This window comes from Euprymna scolopes, chromosome 19 (assembly GCF_053919585.1).
Source record: "Euprymna scolopes isolate OS-2025 chromosome 19, ASM5391958v1, whole genome shotgun sequence".
Classification (NCBI taxonomy): Eukaryota; Metazoa; Mollusca; class Cephalopoda; order Sepiida; family Sepiolidae; genus Euprymna; species Euprymna scolopes.
The window spans coordinates 68,787,687-68,800,775 of record NC_136500.1 but is presented as its reverse complement, the minus strand read 5'-3'; positions in this window follow the sequence as shown (position 1 = coordinate 68,800,775).

Sequence of the window (13,089 nt, the reverse complement as noted above, 5' to 3'; positions counted from 1 at the left end):
CTATTTTACATGATACCTATTTTGATATAATTCGCTATTTTATTACGTAATTGTTGTATATTATAGAATTGTCCCATGACTGACACCATAAAACTCATTTTATTTTGGTTTTCCTTATTATTTCATATTCTCACTGTTTTATTGTTCATTTTCCTCCTTTATTTAGTTTATATATTAGTTTCTGTCTAATAAATCCATCCATCTAAATATTTCATGGCATTTTACTTCCGTCTCTTTCCTACAACTGTCTTTCGTTCTTAATATAATGCAAAACACGATCCTTGTACTTCTCTTTTAGATCATTTTCTCTATGTTACTCCGTTGATTTGCTCGCTAGTCGAAGATCTTAAATTCAATAGTTTTCCGAATCATTTCAGTCTGCTTAGTACAAAACAATGCCAATAAAAACTTATTATGCAAATCATTTTTTTTTTTTTGTATTTTTCCTGAACTCATGAACCAATACTGTAGATGGAAGTCATCTTCTTAAATACAGCAATAATGATATGACAAGTCAGGGGAGACAACTCAGCAGTCTTCGTCAAGTCAATTGCGGAAAAGTAAGAGTTTCAGTTATCACAAGGCAATGTCACAGTCACATTGTAACCAATTGGACCAATAACCTGAGGAGTTTTAACCGAGGCTTGAGCAACGCTACAACTCCGGTCAACGGTTTGTTATAAACAAATAAACTTTTGAAAAAAAAATAAAGAAGAAGACAAATATATTGGGATTATTTTGGAGCTAACACCGGTTGAAATATGTGACTTAAGATTCATTTGATATGACACATTGGAAACTTTCAATTTAAGTATTTTACCGTATTTATCTTATCAGTTCTCCTATTTCTTCAATCTTCCTTTTTCTCTTTGGTGTTAGCAATGAAGCTTTTAGTTCAGATATGTGAGATGGCAAAATTTATAGTCTGACCAAGAGAGACACCTGTTTTGCTTTTTCATTCATTCTTTATTTTTATATTTTATTAGATTTATTTTCTCATAAGCTTTCAATACACACTGCATTGATGTTGTCACTTGGTCTATCTTTAACTTCCCAACTCTTTGCTTTTCTCACTATATATGTATATATATATATATATATATGTATATATATGTATGTATATATATGCATATGTGTATATATATATTATATATAGATATATGTATATATACATATATATGCATGCATATATATATTTATATATATGTCTACATGTATGTGTATATATATATTTATATATATGTATATATATATGCATATATATATGATTGCATATATCTATAATATAAAGCCGAATGTGTGTGTGTGTGTGTGTGTTTGTGGGTGTGCCTGGTCATGAATAGGCTGCTATATGGTTGACTATTATAGAAAACCGATCACATATAATGATGTATCGACACAGGAATGGGTATGTTTGATCTGGCATAATGAGGATTTATTAAAATTGTCGGGTCTGCGTATCCGCCTGGTCCACAAAGTATGGAAAAAAAAATTTGAAAATTAAAAAAAAAAACTTTTACAAGTTTTTTTGATATAGATGTACATGATAATAATTTGATAAGTATGTTTTAACTTAAATAGGGATGGTATAATAACATTGTGGGGTATGCGTTCGCGTCTGGCCTCTATAGAATGGAAATAGGCACGAACTTTAATAAAGACTTTTCATATCTATCTGCGTACGTATACTTTGATAATTATGATTCAGTTTGAAGAAATATGGTATGATAAAATTATAGGGTGTTCGTTCGCGCCTGACCTCCATAGAATATTAATATGTCACAAAGTTTAACAAGGTTTTTTAATATAGATCCACAGAATATTGTCATAAGTGTCTCAGTGTGAACAGGTATGTTATAATAAATTATGGGATATATCTATTTTATTTTTACTTTCATCATATTTTGCTTTGGTTTTGATACTCCGAAATTCGAAGCTATTTCTATACAACCCTTCATTTTCCTAACCTATCATACTTTCATAAATCAGAGTCCATTTTCTGTGGCCTTTTTTCAAACACAGTTAACGACGGGTACATTTGCTAGTCTTTATTTATATGTATATATGTATATATATATATATTTATGTATATGTATATATATGCATATATATGAATAGCATATATGCATATATATATAACATGATGGTACATTCTTCGTTAATACAAATATTATTGGCTACATATACGCATACATGTTTCAGCTACCTATTTTTTCTTGAAGTGACAATTCGAAAGTTGTATTGTAAGGCCTAAGGTAACTGACTTTTTGTGGAAACCGTAGCTAAAATATGTATGCAAACATGTAGCCAATAATTTTAGTATTCAAAAATGAATTTAATTATATGTTACATTTTTATCCGTTATTGTGCATAACTTAAAAATTGAAATTTGATTTGATTAAATCTAGAAAACAATAACCAATTATTACATATATCTATATCTGTATTCATTGTTTTACGAACTTTTATGCTCCTCTTCATAATTGTTGTATCATCACGTTTCGTCCAACTCATCCACCGGCCTTCTTCAAGTGGTTAAACGCGATATGAATGCTGAGTCTTTTTACTGTATTCCCAGTAATTACTGCCTTCCATAGTTGTTGTCTTATCATGTTTTCTACAACTAATCGTTTGCTCTGCTTGGGGTAGGATTGAAACCACGGTCTTCAGACATTGTTAATCTGAAACCATAGACCCGACGCCTCCATCACCAGCGCCACGTGAAACATAGTGAAACAATCACTATAAAAGTGATTATAATACTCTGCATAAAATAAATATATACATTCTTAAGCCTCATTTCAAAGGATTAAACATTAAATATAAATAAAAGAATATTTAATATACATATACAAACACGTAAACAAATACGCATACAATCACACACACACACACACACCCACACATATATATATATATATATATATATATATATATATATATATATATATGTTTCTGTGGAAATATTTTTTATTCACTTATATTTTCCTTTTTGTATCTACCAATCCTTATTTAAAGAGCTCGATGTAATTACAGAGCATATAATGAATAAATGACAAAAGTCTATATTCCAAATTTCATGATGTTTACCATCTTACAATTTAGTCCTTTAATTCAGTTGACATTTATACTTCTTTACAATATCTGTTTCGTAGCACAAAATTATTCACTCAATTATTATATCAATCAATAAACATATTTTGCCCTGAATTCCTCAGTAGAAATATCAACTATCAATCCACCAAATCGGAAATAAAATACGTTTGCGCATGAATAAAAATCCGAAAAGTGGAAGAGAAGCTGAAATTATCTCATAAAGTAATTGCAACCTCTTCCAAATTTCCGGTGTCTAATCCTATTAGACCCTTCCCTCCTGATATTGCGAATGACATTCTAAATAATACCGTTCTTTTTTCAACAGAGTTAATATTCTGTATAAGTCATTTTTTTTTTATTTATTAAATTGTTAACTGAAAGTACAGAATAGTTAAAAGAAAATACCTTCCTCTCCCCATATTAAGAATGGCTTTCTAAATAGTAACTTATTTAAGCACGGTCCATACTCTGTATAATTCAGTTTGTTATTATTATTATTATTATTATTATTACGTATGTTATATAAATCTCAAACGTCAGTTTGTATGTTTGTGTGTGTATTTGGTATGTTCGCTAGAACACTTTCGTTAGCCACATCAGACCCGGTCTAATCTGGTTATATCTCGGACGAATAATATGTGAATATTAGAAAAATGATTAATTCTGCGAGAGTCAACTGGACTATTCCTTGCAAGGACAGCGAGTTTTCGCGACGCTATTTTTGCAAGTCACTTACGCGTAACAAACTAAAACTATGCTTATAAGCGTTATTTTGAAGGGTCAAGTAGAAAAGTCATTCTGATCCGATGGACAAAGACGTTTGCTTAGTATCATTTCGCCCTTCGTTCGCGTTTCAGGTACGAGCTTGACTACTGTGCCTTTTTTTTTCGGTTGCACGAGCACTCGCTGCTATTTTAATTCATGCACCAGTGGTTTTGATTTATTTTTGGGATGAAGGGTCCCAGGTGTGCGCCTATTTCTTCCGTTCTTTTTAGGATGCGAGCTCAATATCCTTAGTATAGGGCTCTGTCCAAATCGAACTTCATATCCACCCGGGCAACGCTGGGTATCTATGCTTGTTGAAATATAAAAGCGAAATAAAATAAATGATTAGGAATATACAAATCTTGAAGCATAAACCCTTTTTCCAAAGTATTACATTCGGCCTTATATGACCTGAAAAAGACTTATATGCAATAAAACTAACTATAAGGTTGGTGCAAAAATAATGTCGTTCTTTGGCATGACGTTGGAAGTCAAGAAATGGCATTATTTTTGCACTAACATAATAGCGTAATCAATCAGCATAAAAAATATTTTCTGACAAAGATTGTAAAGCATTATTATTTTTTATAAAATTACTGGATTCGACATTAAATAACCTGGAAATAGTGAATATGTTGTGAAACAAAACCCACAAACCAAACATCATTAATAAATATTGAGAGATATAAATAATTTGAAAAAAAAACCGACCTTTTTTCAAAATGATCGAATTCGATATTAACTAACGCGAAAATGATTGATATGCATTCAAATAAAACAAATTTGTTGTAGTCCTAGGTTATAAGGAAAGACTCGAACTCATTAATTTTCTCCAATTAGGGGAAGGATGCTTTTCTTTTCTTTAATACCAGGTGCGCATTGTTTTTAACTTGCTGACATTTTATGCATTTTCCCAAATCGACTGTAAAAACTGCAGATAAACTCCCTTTTAATTTGGAGTCGAGATTTTCCTTTTTTGTCGTTAGAGTTTCTAGTTTTTTACAAAACGTATTTGTAGGCAAATGCAACAAATTATAGTCTTACATTGAATCAGTCCCAAAACGATGTTCTTTATCTCTTAACACACCCACTTGTAATTTCTTTGTCGTATCGCTTGAAGAAACGTTAGTGATTAATTTATGTTTAAAATGGATTTTCGATCTAGTTGCTGTTCTGAGTGTTTAGCAAGTCTCTAGCATCGTATGTTCATTGAATCTATTCCAAACATGTAAATTAGGTATTGATAGGTTTGAGAACACATCAAAGAGAAGCTTTCTGTTTTTTAATATGCTTACAAGAACATAGTTAAGTGCATTTTTATTGTCTTTATCTACCCAACGTTTAATATTCCCTTGCTCTACGAAATAAGATTTATATCATACTAGCAACCTTCCCGGCTTTGCGAGGTTGTAAAATGCGCTTAAATATGATATTTTGATTAAGGCAGATTTTGTATTTATTATTATAATACAAGCAGGGCCCGCTTCTCGGCGTTGGCCGAGAAGTTATGAAAGAATCTTAAGTGTAGAAAATATTAAATAATATTTTTTAATTGTTAATACGTACGTATCAATGGTGTCTGCTGTTAATATGACACAAACCCAAACACATTAGTTAAGTTAACCACTCCTCCACACCAACAAAGATAAATTAACTCTCATTATCTGGTGCATCATTATGTGTGACTCACGTTAATTAGAGACTGTGGAGAAACGTATAGGAAAATTTTAACAGAGGAATGTTTAACACAAATGTTATGTAATAAATAATTGAAAGCGGATTTCTCAGGTATTTCTCAATCAGAGCAGGTAACCTTCGAAATCAATTAGATTCTTGTATTAAAATACCAGAAATAAATGAAAATATCATAAGTGCTGACTATATTATTGTAAAAAATTTCTGCGTACCAACAATTTCTAATGAATTGTTCGGTAAACATACATAACACAAAAACTAAGCCCCACCAATCCCGTGGCAAGAATGAAAAAGATATCCTCATTTTAGAACGATTTTCTGTTATTGATCTTGAACAGAAAATATGCAAAGTAGTGTCAGAAGAGAAACTGTATTTTTCTCGTAGACCAAAAAAGTGGACGTAAAATTGTACGGTAACAAATGTGTGCGTATCACCAAATGTATATGCAATTGTTACGTAAAATCCATAATGTAATTGTTTTATTTTAATTATGTTCGTCGACTATGTGAACGCATGTTATTTATGTAATAGTATTTATTATTTGAGCTTGTGTTACCCAAATTTTCCAATGTTTGTAAGTACAATTTATTATTCAGCGTGTCAATGTTAACATCTGGTTTCATGAATATTTTGTCTCCCTTGTTCTATCGATTTTTTCTTACTCACATGCCTCTAATTCGAAAGCATAGCAACCGTAATCATAAAGATCTAAGTAATTGCGCAATAAAAATAATCAATTACAAAAAAAAAATCATGTGACCAAACAAGTTTTAGTTTTATATAATTTAAAAGAAAATTTTGGTACTCTAGCAGAATTTGACCCAGATTATCGGGATTTTCCATCAATGATGGTGCGGTATCGACCGGCAGTCACCACATGAAGCCGAGCAAAACAACAGACGCAGACGAATTTCCAAACAAAGAAAACGAATAAAAAGTGTATATAAATACAATTAAAAAAATGTAAAAATCTTCTGTAAATTTATTAAATATATATATATTTTTAAATGTTATTTTTTATGTCAGGGAAAGTTACCCCAACATCCCGATGGTAAGAACGGCTTTAGGAATAAACAACCCCAATCTCAAAGTTGTTCTAAACATGAATAGCTTCAGCGTTGTTTTTTCCAAAAGCCGTTTGTAAAATGGAGATATTAGGAGTGTTTTGGTGGTGCTTATTCAACCCTTGATACGGTTACCAAACATGTTTGCCTTGTTTTTCAATAAAATAGGATTTTTTTAATCATAAATTGTTAGGTGAAATTACTGTATTTAATCAAGTACAATGTAAATTTGTTTTCAGTTTTATTAAGGAAAAATTTATTTCTATCGTAAAGTTTTTTTGCTGTTTAAAAATTTATTTCTATCGTAAAGTTTTTTTGCTTTTTAAAAATAAAAGATATATTTCTGAAAGCCGTAAACGTATTTTTTCTATCGTAAACATTTTTATTTATATAATAAACCATTAAAGATATTTATTAAATCTGTAAATTGTTAGATGAAAGTACAGTATTTTCTCTAACCATGTTTTTAGGTTTATAGAAAAAAAACGGCAGTAAAAATTATTTTTTTATAATAAAAGATAGATGATATTTATGCAAACCGTCGGGATTTTCCGTCAACTATGATTCGGTATCGCAAGGCAGTCACCCGATAAAGTTGAGCAAAGTAGAAGACGCAAACAAATTTCTAAAGCAACAAATCGAAATATATATATATATATATATATATATATATATATATATATATATATATATAAATACATTTTTTAAAATCTACTATGAATTTAATATATATATATATATATATATATATATATATATATATATATATATATATATATATATACTAGAAAAAGTAATCTTCGTTGACTGGGTTCAAAAACAGCCTACAGAAAATGGACTCTGATTTATGAAAGTATGATAGGTTATGAAAAGGAAGGGCTGTAAAGAGATTTCTTCGAATTTCGGGGTATCAAAACCAAAGCAAAATATGATGAAATAAAAATAAAATAGATAAACCTCATGCTTTATTATACCATATCTGTTCACACTGAATCACTTATCACAATATTCCGTGGATCTATATGAAAAAACCTTGTTAAACTTTGTGACATATTTCCATTCTATGGAGGTCAGGCGCGAACGAACACCCCATAATTTTTATTATGCCACATTTCTTCAAACTAAAACATAATTATCAAAGTATACATACGCAGATAGATATGAAAAGTCTTTATTAAAGTTCGTGCCTATTTCCATTCTATGGAGTCCAGACGCGAACGCAGACCCCACAATGTTATTATACCATCCCTATTTAAGTTAACACATACTTATAAAAGTATCCTCATGTACATCTATATCAAAAACACTTGTAAACTTTTTTTTAATTTTTTAATTTTTTATTTGCATACTTTGTGGACCAGGAGCGAACACAGGCCCCACAATTTTAATGAACCACCGTTCTGCCAGATCAATCATACCCATTCCTGTGTTCCGATACATCTTCTATCATTATATGTAATCAGTTTTTTTAAAATAGTCAACCATATAGGAGCCTATTCGTGACCAGACACACACACATTCAGTTTTATATTATAGATATATATATATAATTAGTTTTTTTAATGCCAAGGAAAGTTACAAACATCCCCGCGGTAAGAACTGCTTTCGGAATAACCAACCCCAACCTCTAATGCCGTTACTAACATGGGTAAGTTGCGGTAGTTTTTTTCGAAGGGCGATGTTGAGGAGTTTTGAGGGTTTTATACTACGCTGTAACAAAACCATGTTTTGTTTGTCTATAAAAGGTGAACATTTTGAGTAATCGTAAAGTATTAATTGTAATTACAGTATTTAATCAATAATAATTAGAATTTGTTTTAGTTTTATTAAACAAAAATGTCAATATACGTTTTTCTATTGTAAACTTTTTGTTACAATAAATAATGAATGATAATTATGTAAAACGTAAACGCGTTATTTTTATCTTTTTTCTGTTCGAAACATTGTTTTCATAAGAAATGAATTGCAGTTATAAAAACCGTAACCGTTTTTTTTTCTATTGTACCCACTTTTTAAATAAAAGATGACTGATATTTATGTAAATCGTAAATTCCTAGGTGAAAGTGCAGCATGTTATCAAGCCAAAAGTAAAATTTGCTTTTTGTTTCATCCAAAAAAAAAAAAAAACGGCAGTAAACGTTTTAGATAAATGAAAAAATTGCATTTGTTATACTGAAAAAAAAAGAAACAAACAAGGTCGATTTAGCGTACGAACATTAGTAAAACCGAGACATGGTTTTGTCAGGGAAGCTCCGTGGCATGGTTGTGCAAGAGAAGTCTGTCAGTTTTTAGCGCCATATTTGAAGGGAACGTCACTGGTATTCCTAAGCTTAGTTATTACATCTGAATAGACGTGCTGGATTGACGGAATGCATAAAGTTGACCAATCGGATCGCTGGAAAATTTATGAGATGGAGAGCAAGAGGCCGGCCATTACTTTTGTTTATTGATAAGTGTGTCGAAAAGATAAGACTAGGTAAGCGCCAAAAATATAAGAGCGGTCGTCGTCTACTGCCTAGTTTTGCCCCCGGTGTATGATGGGTATGAATAAGGAGTATTTATTTAGGGAGGGACAACTCAGCGACTCTATCTAAACGTTACATGCATGAGAGAATGAATGCGCATGGAACTAAATTAGGAATTTACAGTAGCAATTCAAATCGGAGAGAGAAATAATGGGCATGTTTGGAAAGCTACGTGTTTGGAAAGCTACGAAGTAATGTTTTAAAGGGGAATTTCTACAATCCTTTTATTATATATAGAGATTATATTGCACCCAATATATAGTAATGATTTGAAAAAAATGAAAAAATGACTCGTGCGCCACCACTACCGAAAATCGAAACCAAAACTTTTAGTTTACGATTACTTTTTCCTTTAATGTTAAGGTCTGGCTTATGAAGGCATGTTTGCTCCAAGGCTAAAAATTAAAACATGGACCAATAGCTATTACGTTACGCATGTATATTTGTAATCCCGTTGTGCGACCTTTACCTGGGAACTTCCATTTTTTTTTTCCAAATTTTGCACTAATTTTTCCCGGCTAAGTCTCAAATATAAATATTCGTGTGTGTTCGATTATCCTATATATTGAGTTTTATGTCTGCGTAGAAGTTCAAAGTTTATGCCGATATCAATCTTTGTACAGATATGAAGCTTTTTAAATCGTTGGCACTCTCTTCAAATATTTAAAAATTGTTACACTATTTTTTTTACTATTGATGCAAGTAGTCCTCGTAATTTTTCCTGGTTAAATGTACACATTTCCACATTCTATGAACTTACAATGTTTTTTGCTGAGCCGTTCCGGTAAGAATTTTACGGTTTAAAAAATTCAATCACTGGTTCTTCGTGGTAAATTGTATCTTACAAACTTGTGTTCTGTGGATCCCAGTTTTCGATACAGTATGCGGGCTTTCTTACAATTCGCCAAATCGACACAATTAATGTAATGCAGATCCTCATACCTCCCAAAATACGTGGCGAAAATCTTGTCTTCGTCGGGATGTAATTGACATTGCCAATTGCGTTCCAGATTGCGTTTTGTGAATTTAATTTTTTTAAATTTTTTTACTTACCGTGACTTGGTTTTTATTTGTTAAAGTTTAAAGCAATATGTCTGTTTTCACTTGTTGTTCCCATAGAAATTTTTGAAAGTTTCCGTTCATTTTCTGTCTTTTAGTTTTTCTAATTGCTATTTTCATAGCTGTGCTCTAGTTCAGTTTAGGTCTTGAAAATGGCTTTAGAATGGGAAAAAAATAATTCACTGTTTTTCAAGTAGCCTTTTTATTTTTTAAAGATCAACGCAATGCAAACCTCGATTTCGAACAAAAATAAATCACATCTCTTTGAATTAAAGTTTATTTTTTCTAAGAAAAAAAAACATAATATAAAGTTATTTTTAACATAGCATTTAATTTTCTCTTGGAGAAAAAACACAAAGTAAGAAAAACGAAAATAGAAGTCATTTTTAGTTCAACAAAAATAAAATAACTAACGGATTTTTCATCTTCTAATGTTTCCTCCTTGAACAATCTTATTTTGTTTTGTTTTTTGCCTATAGAGGTTCATAAAATATTATCTTTCAGAATATTGTAGAGGTCAGTGCGAATTTAAGAGTTGCTTCCTGGTTCTTAAATATTTAACAATCCGATTCTATAGTACCGATTCCCTAGTTGCTTTGTCGTTAGGGTTTTGGTAAACTGTCTTTATCATATGAGTACGTAATCCCATGGGCGTTGTGTTGAGATGGGGCTTTTGAATATCTCGTTGTTAGTTCGGTACTTTATCGTTAGCTGCAGTGTCGCTAGGAACGGGCCATAAGGAAAGACTCGAAAAACGTGTTTACGTAGAAAAACATATATTGTGCAAGAAAGTGTATATAAAGAAACGGCTGTCGGCATTTTCTGACTGTTAGGCAATCTGTAGCTTCGAGTAAGGTTGTCATAGTTCCTCACGATAAGATTAAGCTCGAGGTTTTTATAACACTTAGAAGAGTCTATTACGAGTTAATAGGTTATTCACCAGAACACAAACCAAAGATTCTGAATAGATATTTGAAGATATAAAGAACTTGAAGCAAAAAATGATTCAGTATTAAATGACCAGAGATTGCTTGATATTTTGAAACAAATCATTCAAAGAAAGCACAAAACAAATGTACAAATATATAAACTAATTGAAGTATAGCAACTTTTCTAAAATTGCTTAATTAAATAAACTGTTAACGGTTTATGTATATAACCAAATATTAATAAATATATAAAGATAAAGATAACCTTAAACACATTATTTTATGAAAATATCCAGTTCCATCATTAAATAATCAGAAAACGGTTCATATGTCTTACAAAAACGACCAAAATAAATTAAAAGCAAAGTCAGAAAAAATAAAACACATTTTAAATTAAAATATTTTCATTGCGAACTTAAATTCGCATTTCTTCTTTAATAAGTCAGTCGCTTTAATATTTTTGTAATAGTCCGAAAGAAATTATAAGTGACACGTTAAAAGAACAACGAAAGCAGGAAACTGTCGAATAGAACGTCACGAATCGCTGAGAAATATGTACACAAATATTCACATATCAAAATAATTGTTTTGTGAAAGTTTATATTCGTAACGATCTTTATAAGAATAACGCCTCGGCAATTTTTATTAATTGCAAGCAATTTGATTTAATTAATAATTTAATGAATACATTTTACTTTCAAAGTCTTAATTAAAAAAGAGTAAAGAAGCACAGACCGTATAATTGAAAAGAACAAAAGCTTTGCTAATAGTTAACGCCTCCCGGACAACGCCGCGAAAGTGCAGCTGTTAATCACTATCATAAATTTTTGTCTTCTTTCATTTTTAGCTCCGTCTTTTTTTAAGTTTCTACCATTAAAAAAATATTCTCCTTTTAGTTTTTTTTTTGTCGCGTTTTATAATTTCTTTAACCGACAGACAGTTCACCTCAGCTGTAATTATACAACTATGAACACATTTTCTCAGCTAAAACCTCCGGGTTAAATGTTACGCCGAATAACACGACTGCTTAGGAAGGCTTGCGTTAGATCCAGCTGAGACTTTTCTAAATAATTGAGATGTTGTATTCCGTTAAATATATTTCTATTTTATAGCTACAAAGGAGAATTCGTGTTTGTCTGTCTGTATGGTTTAGTTGTCATGAGGTAAACACTGTAGATGGCGGCATGTAAAGTGGTTTCTGTTGTAGACATGTTGCAATAACAATTCACGCATGATACTCAAAAGGTCTTATTTCATAACCTAATTATAAAACATGCTTGTAAAAATATTTGTCATCGCTCTGCATATTTATTTGCAATAAAGTTTACAAAGACAAGATTTTTATTTATAACACAACGACGAAAGAGAACTATTTTTACGAATGCTGTTGTCGACAAAAAGAATACTTAAAAAAAAAACAAAATGTTTTTATTTAGTAGTAAGAGAGAAACGTATCAGAACAATAAATCGGTTCGCGTTTTTGCCGTTGAAACAACATACATTTGTTTCCGGGTACTTTCCGGCCTTGTCTCTTGTTCAAACCTGTCGTTCCCGGGCTACCCGTATAACAACGTCTCTCCAAAGTGATCTACGAGCCCGTTCTTTTTTCATATTTTTTTTTGGGGGGGGGGCTGTGGCATCACCTCGCATACGACTCAGTCATTGCATCCGCGCTCTGTTATAAGTCAGCAGACAACGATTCATGGAAAGTATTATAATTCGGAGTAGAATTCTACCTTCAGTTTATAACAACAGAGAATGTGCAAAACCTGAGTGACATCTACAATGATGACAACTAGACAGAACGAAATTGAGAAAAGAGAAAATATATACATATAGAACTACGAAACAAAACCTAAAAGAATTACACTAAGCTAGAAACATACCTACACATAGATAAAACAATCGATTACTACAAACACACACACAAAATGCATTCGTAAGTATTTGTTTTA